Source organism: Aythya marila, assembly GCF_965140915.1.
Source record: "Aythya marila genome assembly, chromosome: 1".
Taxonomy (NCBI): domain Eukaryota; kingdom Metazoa; phylum Chordata; class Aves; order Anseriformes; family Anatidae; genus Aythya; species Aythya marila.
The window spans coordinates 3,402,625-3,424,658 of record NC_139042.1 but is presented as its reverse complement, the minus strand read 5'-3'; the positions used below and the strand labels follow the sequence as shown (position 1 = coordinate 3,424,658).

At 45.8% G+C, this 22,034-nt stretch overlaps 1 protein-coding gene across 3 annotated transcripts in view; it reads left to right on the top strand.

Moving 5' to 3' along the window:
• The first annotated feature begins 666 nt into the window (after positions 1–666).
• Positions 667–22,034, top strand: part of PAK1 (p21 (RAC1) activated kinase 1) — a 68,028-nt gene continuing 46,660 nt past the window's right edge. For 2 of the 3 annotated variants that reach the window (XM_082756797.1, XM_082756798.1), the window contains exon 1: positions 667–810. The gene's annotated coding sequence lies outside the window, so the exon portion shown is untranslated. Of the gene's footprint in view, positions 811–8,094; positions 8,195–22,034 lie in introns of those variants that run through there. The other variant, XM_082756799.1, reaches the window with a different exon arrangement.

The following is a 22,034-nucleotide window of genomic DNA, read 5'->3' as shown; positions in this document are numbered from 1 at the left end:
ATAAAGCTGCTGGGCTGCCAGCTTTGCACCAAGGCTGGATTACAGCCCCAAAGATTTCTTCCAGGGGTGAAGCTATGCTGGGAACGTGCCCCCCCCGTCCACCAATAAATAAATAAATAATAAGAAATAAAACAGGAAAATAAATAATAATAAAGCACACAAAAAAACCCCACAACTTTTCACTGCTGGGGGGGAGGGAATGAATGGGGGATGAATAGGGGGAGGGAATGGGGGGGATCCTGCCTCTCCCCCAGCCCCAGCAGCCCACCTTGGAGGTAAGGGGGTGGTAAATATATAAAAATAATATAAAAACAAACAAACAAACAAAAAAACTTTTCACCTGGGTTTGCTGGGGGTGGGGAGAATGAATGGGGGGAGGAAGGAATGGGGGTGAGGGGATGAATGGGGAGGGGAAATGGGGAGACCTTGCCTCTCTCCCAGCTCCGGCAGCCAATCTTGGAGGTAGGGGGGTGGTAAATATATAAAAATAATACAAAAAGCAACTTTTTATCCTGGCTTGCTGGGGGGAGGGGGGGGGAGGAGGAATGAATGGGGAGGAGGAATGAATGGGGTGTGTGTGAATAAGGGGACCCCGCCTCTCCCCCAGCCCCTCCAGCCCACCTTGGCTGTAGGGGGAGGGTGTTAGGGAGATTTTAGGGGGGTGTTAATGGGGCGGGGACCCCCTCCCGGAGCCAGAGGCAGGGACAAAGGCGGGGAGGGCGAAGGGAGGCGGTGCTGGGGCGGCCGGAGGGCGGTGTGGGGAGCGCAGCGGAGCGGGGCCGGGCGGCGGCACCTTGCAGCGGGCAGGAGGTGAGTCCTCTCCTCCCTTTCCCACCCGAGAAGGGTGGAGAGAAGGGCTTTTTATTTGTTTTTTCCTCTTCTTCCCTTGTTTTTTCTTTTTTTTCTTATTTTTTTTTAATTAGGAAAGGGGCGCCCCCCTTTTTTCCCCACAGCCCAGCTCCCTCCTGCCTCCCCGGCTCGGTTGTTTAACAAAGGGATTTGGCTCCAGCCCCGGGTTGGAGGGTTTTTTATTTTTTTTTGGGGTGTTTGGGGCAGAGGATTGGGGAGAGGGAGCTCGGGGTTCAGCCCTGGGGTTTGCCCAGCACCCCCGTCCTGAATGGGGCTGGAGGGGGGTGCTGGGGGGTGACCCCAAAGAGGCGAGGAGCTGAAGCCATGGGGGGACGCAGCCCCTTTGGGGTGTTTTTGGGGTGGCTGGTGCACAGGGATGGGGAGGTGGGAGCGTGTCTGGCTTCATTCCCCCCACCCCACTCCACGTGCATGTCTGAGGTCGTGGCTTTTTGCCATGAAAGTCCTTAAAAGCCAAGCTGGGCTTGGGATCGGGGCGAAATTCCCACTGGACGGGACCTTAATGAGGTCTCCAGCACCCTGCTCGGGGCTCCTGTCCGTGAGCGGGACAGGAGGGACCCTGCGGGATGGGTGCCACCTCTGGGTGCTCTCGGAGAGCCCCAAGGACGAGCTCCCGGGGCTGCAACTCTCCTCCCTTCCCCGTGCACAGAAAAGCCCCAAATCCCCAGCTCTCCGCCTGCAAAATCCCTGTTCTCTCTGCTTTTCTTGGTGGGATTGAGCGATCCCAAAAAACGGGGAGAGCTGCCTCCATCCCTCTGCGTGCCGTGGTGCGTTGGCCCCTGCTGAGCATTTCTGCCTCATTTCTTCACCCCTCACCTCCAGTTCTTCTTCTGCAGGAGCAAGATTTACTTATAAAAAGACATCAGGACCTCTCCCCACGCTGGGGGCTTGCTACCAGGTGGCAACTCTGCACTTTATGGGGTTATTAGGCACGCCGGGTGTCAGTCCCTATTACATATTAGATCAAGAACAAGTGGAAAAGAGGTGCAGCCAAGCTTTTTAAAGCGAAAGCAAGGCATGGCAGCAGGGTGAAACGGCCGTGCCGGGCACGGGCGGAAGGGTGTTTGTTCTCTTTGCTCGCAGTTTCACTCTTTGCACAGTGACTCACGGCCGCCTCTCGCCAAATTGCCTCCTCCGTCCCCATTCCTGAAGTTTCCTGGTGCTGGACTGCTCCGACATCCTTTAACGGGGGGTCTCGCTCGTGGGTTTTTAGGATAAAAGCTGGCAAAAACTCCTCCTGGTGGAACAATTCGAGCGGGTGTCCGCTTGGAAATGAATTTTTCCCTCTGCGTTTTCTGTGGATTAGTCAGAGAGGGCGAGCTTGTCTCTCCAGGGAGAACAGGCAGCACGGAGGGAACTTAAATGTGGCCGAATGCTGAATTTGTTAAGCTGGGGATTGCCCCTGTCTCTTGTTCTCCAGCTGTGCTACACAGGGCAGATAAGTTTAGGGTGAGAAACTCTTAAGCCAGGCGGGTGTGCAGCCTTCCCGAGCCCTGTGGGGAGAGGCTGTGTCAAAGGAGGTGATGTAACTACTGTTTGTGGACTGGGAAGGGAAAGCCAAGAGTAAAATTGAAGAGGAAGATGCTCTTTTGTAGCATGACGATGAGAAATCTTTGAGTACTGTGTGATTTGGATGTTGCTGAGAAAAAAAGGGGAGGACACGCGAGGCTTTCGGCTCACGCTCTTCATCATGGGGGTGTTAGAAGAAACGTGGAACAACCCATGTGTAACTTCCACGAGTGAAAATACATTTCTTGTTGATTGTGGTTTTGACTGCCTTGTTTGCCATAGGCTGAAAATGCTTTTTTTTTTTTTTTTTTTTGCCTAAAAGGTTAAAAAAACTCTTTGATTTCTTCTGATTCTCGTGGATCCTTTTTCAGGTCTGTGCAGAGCTTTCTCAGCTTTGACTACAAAAGCACGAATTTCACCCAGTTTGCTATCTAGATTATTATTATTTTTTTTAACTCTATATATGAGTGATCTTTGGTGTGGCTTCTTTCTCTTTTCTGCACCTTGTCTCACTTCCTAGGTGTGGGAACTCGTGTAATTTCAGAACCGCAGCTGTTACGGCCCAGTTTCTTTATATTTTAAGGGTGTGCAGAACCACCTGGGGTTGAAGCAGGCTGTTCTCAGCAGCAAAATGCTGGATCCCGAGCTCCACCCTTCAAGTGATCGGGGTTTGCAGTTCATCCTGTCAACCACAGCTGATAAGAGAAGCAAGTGCACTTTGCAAAGAGCCTGCAAAACAACCCCTCCTCATGAGGAGGCTCAAGGAACGGGCCGAGGCTGAGCATCTATAAAGAAAACACGTATTTCTTTAAACCTTAGTCAGTATTTAGCCCTTTGACATGTACAGGGATATCTCTTGCTGGCTTTTTAACCTCTGTGGGAAGGCGAAAGAATGTTGTGTGCCAGATTTGCACTGTCTGAGAGCCCTTCTTGTGTGCTGGGCAAGGAGCTGGGCTCACATATTTGGCCTGTGGAGGAATTGAGGAGAATGTAGATAATGTTCTGCTTGTGTTGGTGCTTGCTCGTATGGAGAAAATCATTTGGGCTGCTTTTCGTATGCCCTTTCGTATTCCTGAGCTTGGCTGCGGATGCACGTGGCACGCGTAGATGTGGACACTGGGGCTGCGAGGGGCAGCGCTGGCGACAAGGGCTCCTGGCTTTGTGCAAGGGAAGGATGCTTTATTTTTGTCCTCTCCTTCCCTGGGCACATCCTTGGAGCTGTAGATGCAGCCTGGGTCCTGCCATGCTGTGATTTTCTATTCTGTGCTGTGCTCTGGCTCCTTTTCGGCTGAATGTCACCGTTTGGGGACCCTTCGTGGGAGTCCCTTGATGGCAGTATCGCTGCTCCTAGCTCTCTGTATCATCCGCAGAAAGGAAAAAGGCCCTTTTAGGACACGCTATGTCTCATCCTCCAGTAGGCGTTTTAAAATAGGTCAGAGAGTTGCACTCGAAAAAATGCTGATGGCTTGTTGTACTCGTTGCCTGCTGCGGTGTATGAGGCAGGTAGCTCGGGGGATTTTCTCCTACCCATCTCAATTTGGGGATGCACCAAACCCTCTGGCAAAAGCACTGAATTCTCACAGCCTCCCTGAGTCCCCTTCCTTTTAGCAATTGTTTGCTTGGGCTGGGCAAGGGGAAACCAAAAAAAAGCCATCCGATTAAGTGCGTTTCCAGGGGAATTTGATGAAACAGTGGAAGTAGGGAGGTCTGGTTTACGTACCAATATACTTCTGGTAAAGTGGCTGGGCTGTGGAAGAGCTGTTTAAACTGGCAGTCCTTGTGTTCTGGCTTCCTGTCATATAACCAGTGATGGCCATTCTCTATCTCTTTCATCTTGTCTTAGACACAGGTTAAACGATAACTGTACTTCCATGCTTTTGTTCTATCTTGCCATCCGTGCTCTTTGGACCTGCTATAAAGCCAGTTTGTTTCACCCTTACCACCAGTATTACCGCCTTAAAGTCACTCTTCTTCCTACATCTAGGCTAGCATCAGTGAAGTCATGAAGTTGCAAATGACGTGTCCCTTTAGCATCTCAGGTGATGAAAAAAAAAAAAAAGAGAAAAAAATTGCTGGTGGGATAGAATTAAAGTCCTATTTGGGGAAAAAAAGACCAATTCAGAAGATTGCCGAAGCAGTACACAGGTGTACTTTCTGAAGAGGAAATAATTCTTCCTACAATAGTCCTTTGTGATCCTGATTAAAGTATAAGAGGCATGGCATGTGATAAATCGTGCCTACCTTGAATTATATGACATAGAGCTGCAAACATCTCCTTGATCTTGGCCTTTAGCTATGGACTGCGAGCAAGTCAAGTGGCAAATCCATGTTGTGTACAAGCGTTTTGTGTTTTGTTCTCTTCTTTTTCCATGAAATTAGTTCATACATGTAACCTAAATGGATAATGGGGGAGGAAAATAATTCCTATTCGTATTGTGTGTGTTTTGGGGGCAAGGGGAGTCGCCTGGGTTTACCCTAAAGCGTTGCCTCCTGCTTGTATGAGCTTGATATATGTATTGTCCACTGTTTCCAGGTGATGTAAAGTCCTTACTCCTTCTGAAGGAGTAACAGCACCACCTTGGAGTTACTTTCTGCGAGTAGGGCCTTGAGCTGTCAGTTCTTGTAATGACTGTAAGTTTCACAGAAGTATTTTATATGGTGGCTCTTTTGATGGAGCACGTTTCTTAGGGCGTGCATCCTATTCATGAAACAGGAGCTGGAGTGAGAAATATCTTTCCCTTGAACTGGTGTCTTGCTGCAAATGTTCTTTCTCCTCATTTACTCACAGAAAGCTTTGTATAACATGAAATACATTATTGTTTCTTTAGCATAAAGAATTTCCAATATATTTTTCTGCACTAGCATATTACATTCTCTGCTGATCTTAAGATATGAGTCTCTTGGCCACTTGACTCAAGCTGCTTGGAAAAATGATTCTTTTTGTAAAAATGGGATTTATTTTCCCAGCTATCTGTAAGAGAACGTTCTGCAGTTTCATCAGCAAGTTTAATTTAAAGGCTTTGTGCCAGGATGAATCTGTCGTTTACCTTTAGTAGGTATTTCAGGAATGTCTTCCTTCAGTCTTCCTTTGGAGAAGCTACGTCAGAGCCAAGTGTAGACTTCGTGCGTGCCCGTAATTCAGATTTGTTTGGGATGAAGGATAAACTGGTTTCCTCCACCAGCAAGCAGGGAAGAGTAGATCCTTTTGTCCCAGTAAATCCAGTCTGTCCTACTGAAGCTACTGGGTTTGTTTCAGCTCAAGGCCCTGTTCCTTTGTCGCATGCGTTTGGGGCCATTGCTGAGCTCTGTAACTCTCTCTGTTGAGTTAGAAGGGAAAAAAAATGAAGCCAGGCTTATAATGTATCCCTTGCTTATTCTAGTTCATTAAACTGCTCACCTGAGTCTGAACTCAGACGTTCCTTCGCAATAAAAGGTGAATTGAACAGCTGCAAAGACCAGGGAGTACATAGCACAAAAAGGAATGAGCAGCCAATGGGCACATACAAATTTGAAATGCAATATTTATTAGTTCATTAAAATTAATAAGACACTCAATTATAAAACATCCATTACATTTTGCAGTTCTTCTGGAAATAGAACAATTTCCATGTCCTTATCCTTTCAGGAACACCTCACTCAAGGCAAATTTTAGCATCGTTTCCTTTGCTAACCACAGAATGTGTTAACTCTTATTGTAGCCCAAGTTTGTCTGCGTTTTATTTAGTAAAACATTGTTTTTAATAGACCATTGTTTTAAATAAACTGGAAGACTTAGTCATAGTATGTACTGGCTAAAAGTTGTTTTAATTGGGAGTGAGTAATAAAGTGTATCACTGAAATGATGACTCTATAGTTAAGGTCAAAAGGCAGATATTCAATTTCGTTTTAGAAAATCAGACAAATCTATTTAAAAACAAAGCCTATCGAGGGAAACTTAAGCTCAGGAACTCAAGAAACAAGTTTGGGAAAGGGAATGTTAGTTCATAAAAAGGAAGTATGACATTTTTCTTTATTATTCAGAAATATATATCTGTTATAATGCAGAAATGTAGTTTTCAGGCTACGGATTTGTTGCTCTTATGGAAGTTTAAATGACTTTAGGCTTAATTTCCAATGTTAATCTCTGGTTTTGTTTTTACTCAGTATCGTGCTTTGTTCAAATAATCTCTCTAATAAAGGATTTCCTGGAGATGGGTTGAAGCACTTGGCTCTTGGCACTTTTTGCTGAAATGAGGAATTGCGGTAGGAACACTGGGTTTCCGTGCAGGAGTGGGGTGGAGGAGGATGAAGACATGAAATGAAGACCCTGGAGTGATTATTTAGTACAGATTCTCTGAGGGCTGTACCAAACGGCACTTTTAATGGATGTGGTCACCGCTAATTTTTTTTTCCCACAAATGTTTGATTCGATTGTCTTGCTGGACTGCCCGGGGGAGCTAACTTTCCTGTTGAAACCACAAAATGCTAACCACAACTTAGAGCTCACATCCCCGTTTGGCCTTGCTGTTGTGTTGACTTCGGCACCGCTTGGGAATTGGATGCGAGTTCAATTTCAGCCTTGCTTCCGTGGCATTGCAACAGATGATAACGGGAAGGCTTTGGGAGCTGAGCTAAAAGGGGGCAGCCTGGAAATGGCTGGTGATCATGCTCCATAACCCTTCATTTAAAGCATTTGCTTTTCTGCTAATCAAACTGCCGAGGTTCTTGGGTAAAAAGCATGCATGTTGTGGGGGTGTGGTAAGGTGTTTGGTCGTCCTGTTCAGCTCCAAGCTTCTGGGGATGAGAAAGCTATGCAAAAATCTGTGTCACACAAAGGAGACTTCTCCCACTCCTATCCGGAGAGAAAAATGTCAGAAATCGAGCCAAATGTGCCTCGAAGACTTAAATAATGAGATTGAAGCAAGGCTGAGCCTCCAGTTCCTAATTTTGGGTGGGAAAGTGAGGGTGTCTAGAGCATCTTAACACCAGCTTAGTATAAATGAGTCCTGCACAATCACCAAAATCTTCCCTGAGTAGCCTTACAGAAAGCCAGAGAAGTTGTGAAGGGAAGAAGGAGGGGTTGAACTGCAGCACCAGTGATAGCAGTTGTATCACAGTGACATTGATCTCATAAAAAAACATCTTTTCTAATTTCTGGCTCATCGAATTTCTCATCGTTGCATCAGCCTACATGTCTTGGTAATAAGGTGACAGGTAAAAATTGCAGTCTTCTACCTTACAAATTCTTCTATGCAATTTTTGACTCTCTCGATAGCAGAGATAATAATTAAAAAGGCTGAACGAAACTCACAAGAAGCAGCAGAAGTCTCCTCCACTATTAAACCAGTGCCAAAAGGAATGAAAGGATGGGAACAGAACTACTTTTCCTGTCTGGCTTTAATCCCTAGCTCCCTTGCTCATGTTCATGCTGTCTAAACAAGATTTTGAAGACATTCAGATGAGCAAAATTGATGCTGTATCTTGATGAAGCTGTAGCCTGGCAGTGTTGGGCTGCTGTCTCTCCTTTCATATCTGGGAGCACTGGCAATCCTATTAAATGTAACTCAGTGTGTACGTGGGAACTAACTTTTGCATTCCTTCTGTATGTTTTTTTTTTTTTTTTTTTTTTCCACCCTCTGTTTCTATTCCTTAACGGTATCTCTTAAAGCCTGTCTTTTCTTTTTTTTTTTTTTTTTCCCTTCTCCCTTCCTACAGTAACCTTGTTCGTCTCCTGTCGATCTTTGCTTTCCTTCGCCATCGTCGAGACTGATGAGAGATGGAGCCCTAAAACATCTGTGGTCCTGAAGATGCTGATCACACGCAGATGAGCAGTAGGGAGGTAGTGTGCTTTGTCTTCCACCCCAATAAGAAGCAGCTGCTGCAGGGCTTGGGAGGGGGATAAAGGTTGGACAGGGAGAAGAAACCTTAGGCTCATTGAGTTCCTCTATCACGAAGGCAATTTTGCTGCTGGGACACTTGGAAATCTCTAAATGTGGGGATTTCATTTGGAAGGGCTGAGGGAATGGCTTTTTCTTCAAGAAGAAAAAAGCAAAAAAAAAAGGCTAAGATTCCTCCAAGGTTTTTCTGGAAGCCAGCAAGAAGAACACAAGCGTTATATTCTGTGTAGGCTGCCTTTAAAGGGAGGCAGACGGTCATAGGCAGCGTTTGAATTCTAGGTTCAATAAAGGCACTTCCTCCAGTTAGACAAAGCAAAACAGTGTCAATTTTTAGCATTAAGCAGTGTCTACATTCTTCGGTGACTCACTGCACTGTCATAGTAGGACTTCGGGCTTTCACATGGAAGTGGTACTTGCTGAAACAGCATCCTGCCAGCTCGCGGTAACAGCCTCCCCTCCCAAAACTTGTTTCTGATTTACTCATCATGAAGACGGGTTTTGGAGGGTCAGGGTAACAGAAATAAAAAAAAAAATAATAAAATAAAATAAATTTAAAAAAAAGGCAAGTATAGGTTTAAAGATCAGACATCTCATTAGCTCTTTTTGTTGACTTTCAAGTGCCAGCTTTTTCATTCGGTCTGTGTTTGTGTCCCTGAAATGTGTCCATGAGTTGCAAAAGATAAACATTCAGAAATGATGAGCTGGCCATATTTGTAAGAGCTCACTCATTTTCTTGGTCCAACCAAAAATGCCTTTTTTTTGTGTGCTATGACCACTTTTAATGTTATTGTCTGTTTTAAAAAACGCTAATGTTGAAATGATCTCAGCTTGAGTTTGCTTCATCTCCTGCAGCTGATTATGGCATTGTCAGGATCATGGTTTCTTTTTTCCTTAAATAAAAACATCCGATTTATTTTAGATGCCCCTTTAGATGCCTATTTTAGATGCCCAGTCCTTTTGTCATACGAGGTACATCCTGCAAGAGCCCTGCCTGCCATCTGATCCAATACTTATTCATCCTGGGACTTGGTCCAAAAGCCACCAACAGTGCTTGTGAGAGCTGGTTTTTGGTGTTTTTTTGTCACTCCAGAAAAATGTGGTCAGATGCTGACATGTGGCATAAATCAGTATGTGGTTCGGGAGGTAGTGGTGACAGAGTTTAAAACGATTTTATCCAAGAGGCAATTTTTTTATGCTCTTAACATCATACTTACTTCTGTCATCAAGCTTCACGTTTAATATAACAGTGCATGTCTTGAGTATCTGCTGATGTTCAGTTGCTCTCTGGTTCCCTCCCTGTTATTTTGGCTCAGTATCCAGGAGCAGTGACTTCAGCAAGGTGATCTCATCCTACCTGCGGTGTAGCTGTGTTTGCTTTTGAAGACTTGAGATCATAAAATCCGTTCCACCTGTACCTCATGTAGGCACAGGTAAATCCCTTGACATGTGTGATCTCTGGTCTGTCATCCTCCTCTCCTGTAAATTCATGCACTTCACTGGTTGGGCTCTTATTAATGTTTTTCTGTTCACTGGGATATCAATGGGGTGAGCAGTAGAAGGCTTCTCCAGCTTAACTTGTGTGAGCTTCAGCATAAAAACTGTTTGGCCTCTCTGTAAGAGCTGTGATCCTAAATTTTCTAATGAACTAACCCTACAAATTCAGAAGGAAAGAATCTGTGGTTGACTTTGCATTCTTCTTGATTAACAGATTAGAAACTTGTGTTTGCCTTTTTTTTTTTTTTTTCCAGAAACCAACCCTCCCCTCCGCCCCATCTCATCACAAAACTATAAAGTGAGGATGTGGCTGTTGGCAGCTGTTTTCTTTTTGATGTGGTCAGCTAAAAATGAATATTAGGAGCATAATTCTGAATCTGCGTTGTCTTGGAGACTGAGGGCGTGAGGAAAGGAGAGGACAGTTCCCTCTCCACCTGCTGGGAGCGTGCTTGAGTTTTTGTGGGGGACTGTGATCAGGGGGTGAAGCTTGACACATCTGAGCACATTTAGGCATGCTAACGTGGAAGCACAATGCTTGTAATCCTTGCCATTTGGGTTGGAAGGGACCCAAAGATCATCTCTTTGGGTCAAGATCATCTACTTGCATCCCCTGCCATGGGCTGGGAAACCTTCCTCTAGACCAGGTTGCTGAAAGTGAAGTGAAAGTGAAGCAAGGACTTCCAGGCTTTGCCTAGGGAATGCTTTCCAAATGCACATCTTGGTGTAGCAGAGCATTTTTGGGGTTTCCCATCATTTGCCTGCATAGTATCTTGTGAGCATTATATGCTTTCTAGTAATCAGATGATTCAGAAATGAAAGGATGCTTTCCACAACAGGTTATAAACTTTCATCTGGGACCAAACATCTTGTTGGTGTCCTCCTGAAACATTAATTTTCATCCAAGACAGAATTAAGGTGCTAATACTGCTGCCAGTTTAACTGACGTTATTAAATAATCCTGATGGTGGCCTGTGCTCCTTCCACCTTGCAGTCCTTCGGTTCATAACTGAAGTGGTGTAGTGCAGGAGTCATCTCTTGTACAAATGATCCCGCCTTGTTCATTGAGGTGCTGACATCCTCTGTCGCCTTCTACCTAAAAGCTGTCCATAAAGGCTCTCAGGGAGAATAAAACAACTGTGATGGAGAGGTAAAGTGCTTTCTTTTGTCATGCAGGTGTAAAGGGCAACACAGAAAGCAGCAGGCCCAAGGGTGAACAAGAAAACACAAATCTGAACAGCCTGAAATACGTACAGAGACTAGCAGTATTTGTGCCATGGCCAGGATGAAAGCAAGGTGAAAAAGAATCAGGAACTGTGCAGCAGGTATTTGGTGAGATTGCTGAACATGAAGGAACTACAACAATAAAAAAGTCCAGTAATTTTTTCTTTTTTGGTAACCTGTTTTGGTAACCTAGCAGCACTTTGAGTGCCTAACCTTGAGAACAAAAGTGGAGTGTTTCATGTGATTACGTACTAAAAGATTTGGGTAGGCATCTAGTGGGAATCCAGAAAGTGCGTGGGTGCTCGATTCCCTTGGACGCTGCTGGGATTTGGCACATAAGCTGGTAAAGTATTTTTAAAAACTCTTAAATATCTCTCTGAAAATTGGGTCTGATGTTGTTAATCGGTATGAGGGGTGAGGAGATTTTTCTTTTTTCGTGAAGCAATTGCCATCTTTGATCCTTGTTAACTTTTAGTAGGATGAAATTAAGGAAAAGCAACAGGAATGACTGTGGGGCTAGCGAGATTGACTCAAAAGGAAGATAAAAACCTACATACATGTAGTGAGGAGGGCAGGACTGTTCATGGGCTTCTGAAAGGTACATGTGGCAAGGAATTGGAGGGTGAGGAAGAAGGAAACTCTTTTGGTCTCTGCTCTGTGCAGGCAGGTGGCTCCACATGGCTTCATCTGAAAGGACTTCACTGACCTTGTGTCCGTGCTTGGGGTGTTTCAGGGATGTGCTAGTGAGAAAAGGAACAGCTTTAGTACTTCAGGCAGGGTAAAACATGTAAAGCTGCAGTTGTTGGCACCCCTGACTGCATGACATCTGTCAGTGTCCTCACAGCAGCTTGCACAAAAGTTGCTTTCCACGACAGCCAGCCTCAACGACAAGGAGGACCTCAGCCAGGAGCCACCCCTGCCTTAGTCCTTAATTTCTCCTGTCCCAAACTTGCACTGGCAGTGCTTGGATCTGCACCCCTTGCTCTTTATATCCATTAGGATGTGGAGATTGTATTATCCATTGCGGTATAATCCACGCCGCCGTTTCTAGCTGGTAGGTCAGAAATATAAAAGACAAATTAGACCAAATAGATAAATGAGTTGTTGATAAGTCAGCAAGGCCGAGTGGCACTCAACCAAGTGTCCTGAGGCACTTGAATGTGAAGCTGCAGGGCTGCTGCCCGAGCTGTATCGTTTATCACTGCAGACCGCCACTGTGCCAGAGGACCGGGGTGGTTGCCAGCGTAATTCCCATCTATAAAAAGGCCTCTGGAGGGGATCCTGGGAACCACACACTGAAGGGTCATACTACCAGTTTTTAGGAAGGGAAAAGTCAGAAACAAGGAACACGGGGATGAATGTTTGCTGCTGGGAAAGAGGCAGTGTGGCTTCCGAAAACGGAAATCCTCCTGTGCCACCCCCATGAGGTTCTGTGGAAAGAAAGGGGTTGAAGTGGATGCAGTATGTTTGGATTTGCAGAAGACTTTTGCCAAGATATGAAGCTGCTGCAAGGTTTGAGGAAAGGTTGTCTTAGAGATTGAAAACCACACGAATAATCGGAGGTAAACTACTGGGTATAACATCGCTTTTCAGGGTGGAAAGGGAAACGTCACCATGCAGCAGCAACCAAAAAAGCTACTGTGTTCATCAGGGACGGGATGAATGGTGTAATTTTGCTATGGTGTAAGCGCTTGGTGCACCCACATCTCATGTCTGGTGTGCAGTTCTGGTCTGTATGTCTGCAGAAGGGTACAACGGAGTAACAGAAAGGCAGCTGAAAGGGTCAAAGAGACGGGCTGCCTTCCAAGGAGAGGCAAAAAAAAAAAAAAGCTGGAATTCAGCTGTCAGTGAGGAGGAGGAGGAGGAACCTGGGTGAGGTTTAAAGGGTAAAGTCAGCACATCGAGCAGAGTGTGAAACTTGTCCATCAGATCCCATGCGGTTACAACCAGGGGGAATTTGGCTAAAACAAGGAGGGCGTTGATTTTAAAACAGATGGAAGAGCGTACTAGTTCTTTGAAGAAGAATTAGTGCTACACAGCCTTGCAATAGGTGGAATTTGGGGACAGGCTTTGCAGCTCTTACCTGTGCAAGGCAAATCCCACCTGCATTGCCTTTGCAAGAGTCTGTGTGACCTTCCTTTCCCCAGAGCTTTCTTCTGCAGCTTTTTGGAGGAAGCGATTATCCAGGTGGCTGGCAAGCATTCGACACTCCCTTGTGTGTGCGCTGAGTTTTTTTTTTTTAATTATAAGCGACTCAACCCTCATAGAAGTGTTTGTATTTTATTTTTTTTTAATGCTGCCTTCAGCAGGGTGTGCATGTGAACTCTATTTTAATTAAGGGCGAGGAATCTGCTTTACATAACTCTATCCCAGATTCTCATGAGAGAGTGAAAACAGCCCCGAGGGACTGATGAAGAGGCCAGCAGAATCGGTTGCCTCACAGATGGGAGGCCTGATTCTCATCTCTCAGGTCCTCTCTAGCTGTGGGACTCACCCCGGGCTGGCTGACAGCCAGCGAGGTTGAACTGCAGCTTCATTTATTTATTTATTTGTATTTTTTTGGGGTGCTAATCTGTGGTTCTGGGTAGCTTCGGGTGTGGTGGGGTGTAGCTCTGCTGGACGTTGTCGTCCTGGTAGTGGGGATGGCCAAATGGGATATGAATCGACCTTTAAGTCCTTTCAGCCATGGTGTGATGCCAGCTCGAAGAACTTCTGCCTCCATGCCCAGTGTATTATATTGCAATGCTGTCCATCTCCTACAGCTCCTGGGGTGAGAGCAGCCACTGCAGCTAAACCCACGTGTGTTCACGGGTCACAGTCCTGCCTTTGGGACAGATGATTCCCTCTGTGCTGGTCACTGTGGCTCGAGGCAGAGGTGCCTGTTGTGATAAAGCATCATCTGCATCAGCCAGTTGGGTTGCTTTGGAGTTAGTGGGATTGGGTCAGGGTGGTTCTCTGAATCTCTGAAAATGGAAAATAAATCATACTGGAAGTCACAAATGAACCTTTTAGAAGTGGATGTGTACCTCATACTTTTTCAAAAATGCTATAACCAAATTTTGATTTCAGTTGTAAAGCCTGAAAGGGACAGGGAGCAGATGAGTAAAATGTTTCTGTGCCATTAAGGAGGGAAAACCCAGGGTGTTCACTTGGTCTTTTATTTGTTTTCTCTCTTAAGAAGAAAGAAGTGATAAGAGTGGCGAAACTCGATTGTTGCAGTACTGCAAGCAGGGCATGTAAATTAAAGAGGATCTCTTTCACTCTGCACAAAGGGAAATATGAAAAAACAAACCGCAAGCTCTGTAAAGATGCTAATGAGTCTTATGAGTCAAACTTGGCATGTCATTAACATCGACTTTTGTTTGTGGAGGCTGAAGCGAGCATCTCTTTTGGAAAGGTAAACTGGGGGGCAGCTTGCCAATGTTGTTATCAACATTTCAGTGGGATGTTGAAGAAGTTAAGCCACTGATGGACAGCAAGGTTGTGACCTTGTGGTGTCCTGCTGAACCTGGTGGCAGCTGGCAATTATTTTTTCTGGAAGCAAAAACCCTGGAGAGGTTTGCCATGTCTCTTCATTGCATCCAGTGATATAAAGGGCAGATAACTTTTATTTTTGCTGTGAAAATCCAAACTAAAATACTGATGCCACTGAGATCTCTGAAGGATTTCTGTTGCTTTTATTATACCTCTGTTTTCCGCCAAGGAGGCATCTGTAGACAGTGCCTAGAAATTTGGACTCCTCTTGTCCAAAATACTCATCTTATGTGGATCAGTGGAGGGTTTTGGTGTTTAGCCTGAAGTTTTACTGAAGTGCTTGTTGAAGTGTTTAGGGCTTAAAACCAATGGAAAGTAACTGGAGATGCTGGGGCCTTGCAGTTGCACTCAACTGATGGGTGTCTTCTATCAGCTTTCCATGAAAGGGGGAAACAATTCGGAGGAGCAAATTGAAATGAGGAGACATTTCTGCTCAGCAAGAGCGGTCAGGCCTTGGGACGGATTGCCCAGGGAGGTGGGGGAGTCCCCGTCCCTGGGGGTGTTCAAGGAGAGGTTGGACGTGGTGCTTGGGGACAGGGCTTGGTGGGGACATTGGTGGTAGGGGGTGGTTGGAGCAGGTGATCCTGGAGGGCTTTTCCAACCCTAATGATTCTGTGATTCTGTGATTTTATGAGCAGATCAGCAAGCAGGTGGGGCGAAGACAAGCCAGTTAGAATAGCAGAGAAATGTGAACGAGCGGACAGAAAGGAATCCGATGGTGGCATCACACCTTGGACGTGCTTTGTGGGGTAGGGTAGGCCTCACCATGTGCTTCACGTGGAGGGTACCAGAGATGCAGCCTGGTGTCAGGTCCAAATCTCTGCTTGTACGAGATAGGGAATAGGAGCAAGCGTGGTAAGGATTTAACGATTTGAAGGAGAACATTTCTGTGAGCTTCATTCAAGAGGAAAGGGGAAAGCTAGCATGATGCTATGCAGCGCGCCGTGACTCAGATGTGTTGGGGGCAGAGCACAGGTGGCAGGCGCTGCCTTTCTCCCTGATCAGGGGGATTGCACAGGAGCTGGGTGCTGACAGCAGGAAGCTGCTGGCTCCTTCTCCGCTCTCGGAGCTGTTTCCATTCTGGGTGCAGGACCAGAGCGAGCAGCTTCTGCCTGGCAGCCTGCCCCGCCGCGCAGCTCCTCGCCTCGCTCTGCAGGCGCTTTCAAAATCAGCAGAGGCACAGAGGGTGGAAATGCGAACCCCAGAACCAGAGCAGGGCAGGAATCAGGAAACTTGGACTGTGTTTCTCCTCTGCTGTAAACTTGGGGGGCTTTTCTCGACTCGCTTTCTTGGTTTATACGTGGGTAGTGGAGCTGTTGTTTGCTTTCAGGTGTTCTGCATTGCCCTGCAGATGTTTTTCCCTTGGAGGAACACAGCAGAAGTCGTTCCTTCACCCACGGTGGTAACATTTTGTCGTTGAGTCGTGTTTTACGGAGGCATCATTTTCTGTCTGTTGCTTAAAATTTAGGAAAAGATTGTGAAATTGCACTGTGCTTTTCTCTAGGCAGCAAGACTAGGCTTAAAAGAAAAAAAAAAAAAAAAAAAAAGAAAAAAGAGAAATATCCTTTTTTACAGATCCCCCTGCTCATTCTGTGTTAAAAACTATTTCAGGGTATTTCTTTATTCAGAAAATAGCAGAGTTCTCTGTGAAAGCAGCACAGGACAGAAGATGCTTTTATATGCAAGCCCTAAGTGAAGAAAGAAGGACGTCCTGAGGAATAATATGAAGTCTGATGCTTTCTGGCCTGCTGCATGGCTGAGAAGTGATGGGTGAAGTGGGATTTTGCTTGCACAGATCTCCTAATCCTCAGCACTTCGACTTTTGCTTTGTTTTCTTTGGCTTCAGAGGCAGCTGGTGTCTGGAGCCGAGGCAGGCTGGTGCTCTGCTTAATGTCCCCGAAAGACCTGCAAACTTAGCCAAGCTTTCGGGCTCCGAAGAGATGAGCCGTGCAGCGTGAATTGCAACTGGATGCCTCGAGTTCGGGGAGCCCACAGCGGCTGCGACCTTTTGAAATCTTGTTCAAACTGTTTTTGTTGCACTCAGACAGGAATGCTGTGTTCTTTGTTCCTGCTCCTAAAAGGCGAGCCTCTCCGTGCAGGCTGCTTGCAGCTTTTATGGCTTGATATATATGGGTCAGGGGAGGAAGCAGGCTTTAGGCTGCTAGCTGTTTCCGAGCTGCTTGAAAAATCCTTCTGAACGCGTGGAGGAAGTTTTAAGATCCCAGCTGAATTTGGGAAATAACTTCGGTCTTGATGAGGAACAGAAATCCCCCAGACTTGAACTGCTTCCAACTTCTGGGCAGCCAAGCGAGCAGGAGGCTGACTATGGGACGGACCTGTTTGGTGCTGGGCTCCCTGGTTAATTCTCAGCTTTCCTGAGCTCTGGGAGGAAACATCCAACCTCTCAGTTACTATTACTGAAATGCCGTTGTTTATCCAACAGGATAAAATTGCATTCAGGAGTTACAAATAAGGTGAAGATTTGCACTGCTTCGTGAAATCATTTTAAGTACTCTTACGTGTTTTGAGTCCCCACCTGGTTGTCCTGGTTGATTCTAGCTGATTTTTTGGGGGCAGGCAGAGTGGGAAAGGTCATTCTTATTGTTGGTGAAGTTACACTAGAAAGAACCTTACACCCAAAAAGCCCCTCATGCTTGAAACTGGATTTGTCAGAGCAGCCAAAATTTGGCTTCCTTCTCCATCAGCATTGCTGGAGCTGAAGGACGTGGTATGTAGGTGTAACCAGAGATTTTAGGAGAAGGCCTTGAAAACAGCCTGTTTGTCAGCAATCCTTTCATCCCTTCTCTTCGTCCCCCCTTTGCCTGCTGGCATCAGCGCTCAGGCACCAAACTTGCATGACAAGGCTGCTGTGGATTCAGTTTTGGATGTAAAGCCTGCGGGGAAACTGGCTTTAAAGCCAGCAGGTTGCTGTTTGGCTGGCTGCGTCCATAGGTATGCAAAGGTTCTCCTGCTGCGAAGGGCTTCTCCTGGGGTGTTGTTGTCATGCACATACGGGATTTGGAGCCCGCTCCCTGTGTGATGCCTGCTTGAGGATGGCAGCCCCTAACGAAGGCTGACTGTGCCATTTCAGACCGCCTTGACTCACGCTATTTGCTTTGGAAATTGAAGTTTCAATCGCGTCTGATAGCCGAGCTGACTGTTACGTTATACATTTAGCAGCCTTATTTTTATAGCTCTTTCCTTAATTACTTATGTAAATAATTTCAGAAGCCCTCGCCTTGATTCTGGAGAAGCTGGCATAGCAAATACCGGGAGGCTGGCAGCAGGTGCTGCAAGTAATCACTCTTCTAAATTAAGCAACACATTCCAAGGCAGTGGGTTAATTCCTGGGTAAATAGCCTGCACGCAGATTCTTCGAATCAGCTGGATCGTGACCCAGCAAGTTACTTAAGGCTGCCTGTAGCTGTAGTCACTTTGGATCATCTCAATGAAGTTCAAAGCCCAGGGTATTTGGTGTTTCTCCTGAAGTCTTTGCTGCTGGGGGTTTTCTAAAACAAGCCCAAGAGCTAGCAAAGCATTATTTGTGAGGTTTGTTCCACCTCCTTCGCCACCTTTTCTTGTACCAGTGACTTTCTGCAAAAAATACGTCTTCTAATTTCTGCAACAGAGCCCTTTTGGCATCCCTAAGCAGTAAATTTCATCCTGCAGGACAGATTCTGCCCATTACCCCGTTGTCTTTGCATTTGCACAGCTCCAACCAGCAATGTGCTTGCTCAAGGTCACCCCCAAAAGCATGGCCTGTTCTTCAGGAATCACTCCAAGCTCATGAAGCTGATGGGGTCTGTGGGGTAATCTGATTATTAAATGACTCTCATAGACCCTGCAGGACTCTTTGGAAATTGGTAAGATCTTCTGTTGATGCATAGAGCCTGACTTTGGAAGACTTTGTCTCTGTTATGGGGTAGGAAGGTGTAAAACCTTCTTACAAACCCAAGCTGTCTTTAAAATCTATCTTCCTGCTAAAAAGTAGGGGGAAAAGTGGAATTTGTGCTTAAAGGGAATCCCATGTGACGTGGAATAGAGCAGAAACAATACCTTTCCTTCAGGTAGGAAGGTGATACCTCAAGTCGGAGGAAAAAGATGGATTTTTGATGCCTCCATGGGACTGTAGACCGTGACTCATCCCTCTGACTTATGTTTGGTGCCTTCTATGTCTGTGAATGTGCAGTCTCGTTATCTAACTGGTACTTGAAATCATATAAACAGATCTGAAGCCACTTTTCACAATCAGCTTGTTGTTTTTTTTTTTGCTATGCTCAGTCATCTCCAGAAAGAAGTGGTCTCGGGATTGAAGCATGATCTTGGGACACAGCCCTTTCCTGATTTAAAAAAAAAAAAAAATAATAATAATCCAGGTGACCAGCTTCTGAAGGTTGAGCTCAATTTTTAATGACAGTGTTACAGAATGGTAGGTTTAAGGGTCCAAAAAAAAAAGGTCCTTTAAAAAGTGCTCTTCAAGTGATATTCCAGTTCTGTGCAAGCTGGGACCAAAATACCTTTAAAAACTGGTGAAAAGGAAGTCGTACCCACTGCTCAATACCAACTCCCCACTCTTTACAGATCTTCTGACAGTGCCTTGTAGGTTTAACAGATGGTCTGAATGCATCTTGCTGCATTCTGCTGGTCGGAGTTTGTTCTCTGTGATGCTGTGAGATGCCTGCAAGGCTTGGAAAGGGAGAGCAAGAGCTGGGCAGGCAGCAATTTGGTGACAGGAGCACAGGAATGAGGTGATCTTGTACACGTTTTCTGGGCAATCTTTACAAAACGGGTCAGGATTTGACCTCATTTAAATATCGTGGAGCTGGGGTCAGCAAAATCCCGCTTCCCAGCTGATTCACTGCCAAGTGGGTTGCAAAAACTGAAAGTGCCAGGTAACGTAGGGGCCAGATATTCAGCAAATGTCTTGCAGGCTGGCTTTCTGAATGGACTCCTGAGAAAGAAAACAAAAAAAATAAACATCCTCTGCTCCTAATTATGGATTTTGGGAAGGAATATGTCATTTTAGAGTACTGCTTTGCATCTTTCCTACTAATGAGTGACTTAAACTCAGCCTATCCAAATATATGTGTATATATACATATATATAAAATCTTATTTTTCTAGGTTATGCAAAGAATTTGTAATACTTTGTTGTCAGAAGCAGAACTTGAAGGAAAAGCAGTCCATCCCCTTACCAGAGATATGAACACTGTGTCAGGGCCCTTGGATGCATTAGTAACAAGGAAATATTTCTCCACCGGCCCGTCCTCTGAAATAAAACACGTCAAGCAAATTGTCGTACCGTTAGATTGAGACTTGGCAATTAGTGTTTGTGTGGCAATTTGATTCTGTTCTCTTAAAATACCCCTGGAGAACATCCCACTGTAGCCCTGGTCTGCTTCCAGGACTAGCCTGGGATGCCCTGAACGCGTCGGTGTTAAGCAGCAAGTTCTGGTGGTGTGGTCTGTGAAGTTGCTAGAAAGCTTTGAAACCCGGTTTGCTCTCTGAGGGCTTTCCATTTAGGAAAGAGGAACCGATACCATCCTAATTTTAACTCTGGAAGAGGAAGGGAAAATAAAAAGCTTCAGAGAAGCTGAATTCGTCTAGACTGCAGGTTTTTTGTCCTGGCTGGCCAGCCTGCCTTCTAATTTGGACTCTGGCTGCTCTGCTACTGCATTCCCTTGTTGCATCGCATCCCTCTGTGAAAGCAAAACCACTTCTGCTTTTATGAGCTCTGCTCTCCCGTGGCTATGTGGGACGATGAGCGCCCTACTGACCAACGCACAAACCCCTCTCTTTGTCCTTTCACATTGTTTGCAAAGCTTTCTGCTGCTTTTGTCTTAAAAAAATCACTTTTGAAGTTAAGGGGCCCTCTGTTTTATTGACTATAAAAGTGGGCACGATAGTTAGGGGACAAGAGCTGTGTTAGCTGAGGTACTGAAGTCTTTCTGGCTGCCAAGCAGTAACAGTCCAGCTTCTCCAGCTCGATTTCCAGGGGCCAGTGATGATGAATTTCCTTGGTTTTCTGCTTGGCGGTGGCAGTGGTATCTGTGCAGCTGCTGCTTGTTATGCTGTAAGTAATAGTTTAATGGGCTTGTATGCAATAAATTGTAATTTTGTGTTGCTGTGTGGTTTTCAATAGCATGGCAGAATTACTTATGCCTTTGAATTTCAAAGAGGCAGTGTTTTAAAAATGGGATCATGGTATCAAGGGTTTGTGAAGCAGAGGGCAGGCAGGCTTTTGCCTGCTCCAAAGGTTTCCTAGCTAGAAAATGCAAGTCATGAATACAAAAACTATGTTGATTTTTTTTTCTTTGAGTCAGGCTTCTCTTGCATTTGGATGGTAAGGTTGCCTTAAGGGAACGACTGGTTTCAAGGTAAAATATGAGCGTGACAAGTCATCTGTGGAAGTCTTTGTCATTTGGTAACTCGGTGCTGCTTTTACAACCTGCCCCGTCTCTTCAGCAGGCCCTGTGCTTCGTTTTGACTCTTTTGTTCCAAAGTGAGTCACATTTCAGTCCCTGAAGGATCCGCTGACAAACTTTCCCTTGGCTGTCTTTTGAAGTGGCGGTGTTGGTTGTTGTGTCAGGGAGCTGTTGTGACAACTGGAGTCTGGACTGAGTCCTTAAATGCGGTGTCCCAGTTGCTGCAGTGGTTATTTGAGGGGAAACGATCCGACTTTGGCTTTTAGGTGTGGATCCTGTCACGTGCAAGCCCCTGTGGTGTGCCTCCAGGGATCTGAATAAAGGATCCATCACCTCCAGAGATCTAAATAAAGGATCTATTTAAGAATTGTGAAATCCGTGACTTCGATTTGGGCAGGATCCAGGCCCCTCCGGAGCAGTGATACCACACGAAGCCCTTGGCTCACAGCTTGCACGAACCGCCTGTTGCTTGGCTTGCTGTGAGATAAAGGTCAGGTTGGGTCGACCAGGGCTGATAACCTCATTTCCCTTGAGGGAAATGTTCAACTCAGGCATATGGTTAGCAAATATTGACCAGATAAGAGCGTGGAACGGGGATAAGGAAAGACCAGCATGCTGGTTTCCTGAGCATCCCTGCTGTTTGGGCACAAAGGCACCGTCCGACCTCGCTGCTGCCTGGCACCAAACCCCATCCACCTTCTCCCAAGGCATGCTGAGGGGGAGCAGGAATTATTTTAGGGCTGTTCTGAAGGTACCTGTGGGAGAAGACGCTGATCTGGGAGGTGGTGGTGGTGCATATGCTGGAAAGGGGCTCTAAAAAAGCACTTCAGTCGTTGGTGTTACTTAGCTGATAACAGCAGGGAAGCGAACGTGGGGGATTACTGCACAATTTCGGTGATGTTACGGATGCAAATGCTTTTTATTTTTATTTTTGTTGCATTTTAAAGCCTGGTTTGCTTGGCACTGAGTCACTAGTAGGCTGTGTGCTTTTAAAATCAGTGTGCTAAAAACACCACTAATGTGGAATTGCCAGGATATACACGTGTGTGTATACAGGTACACCTTTGGGAACCTCACCTCAGATGATGTCAGCTTATCCTGCACATTT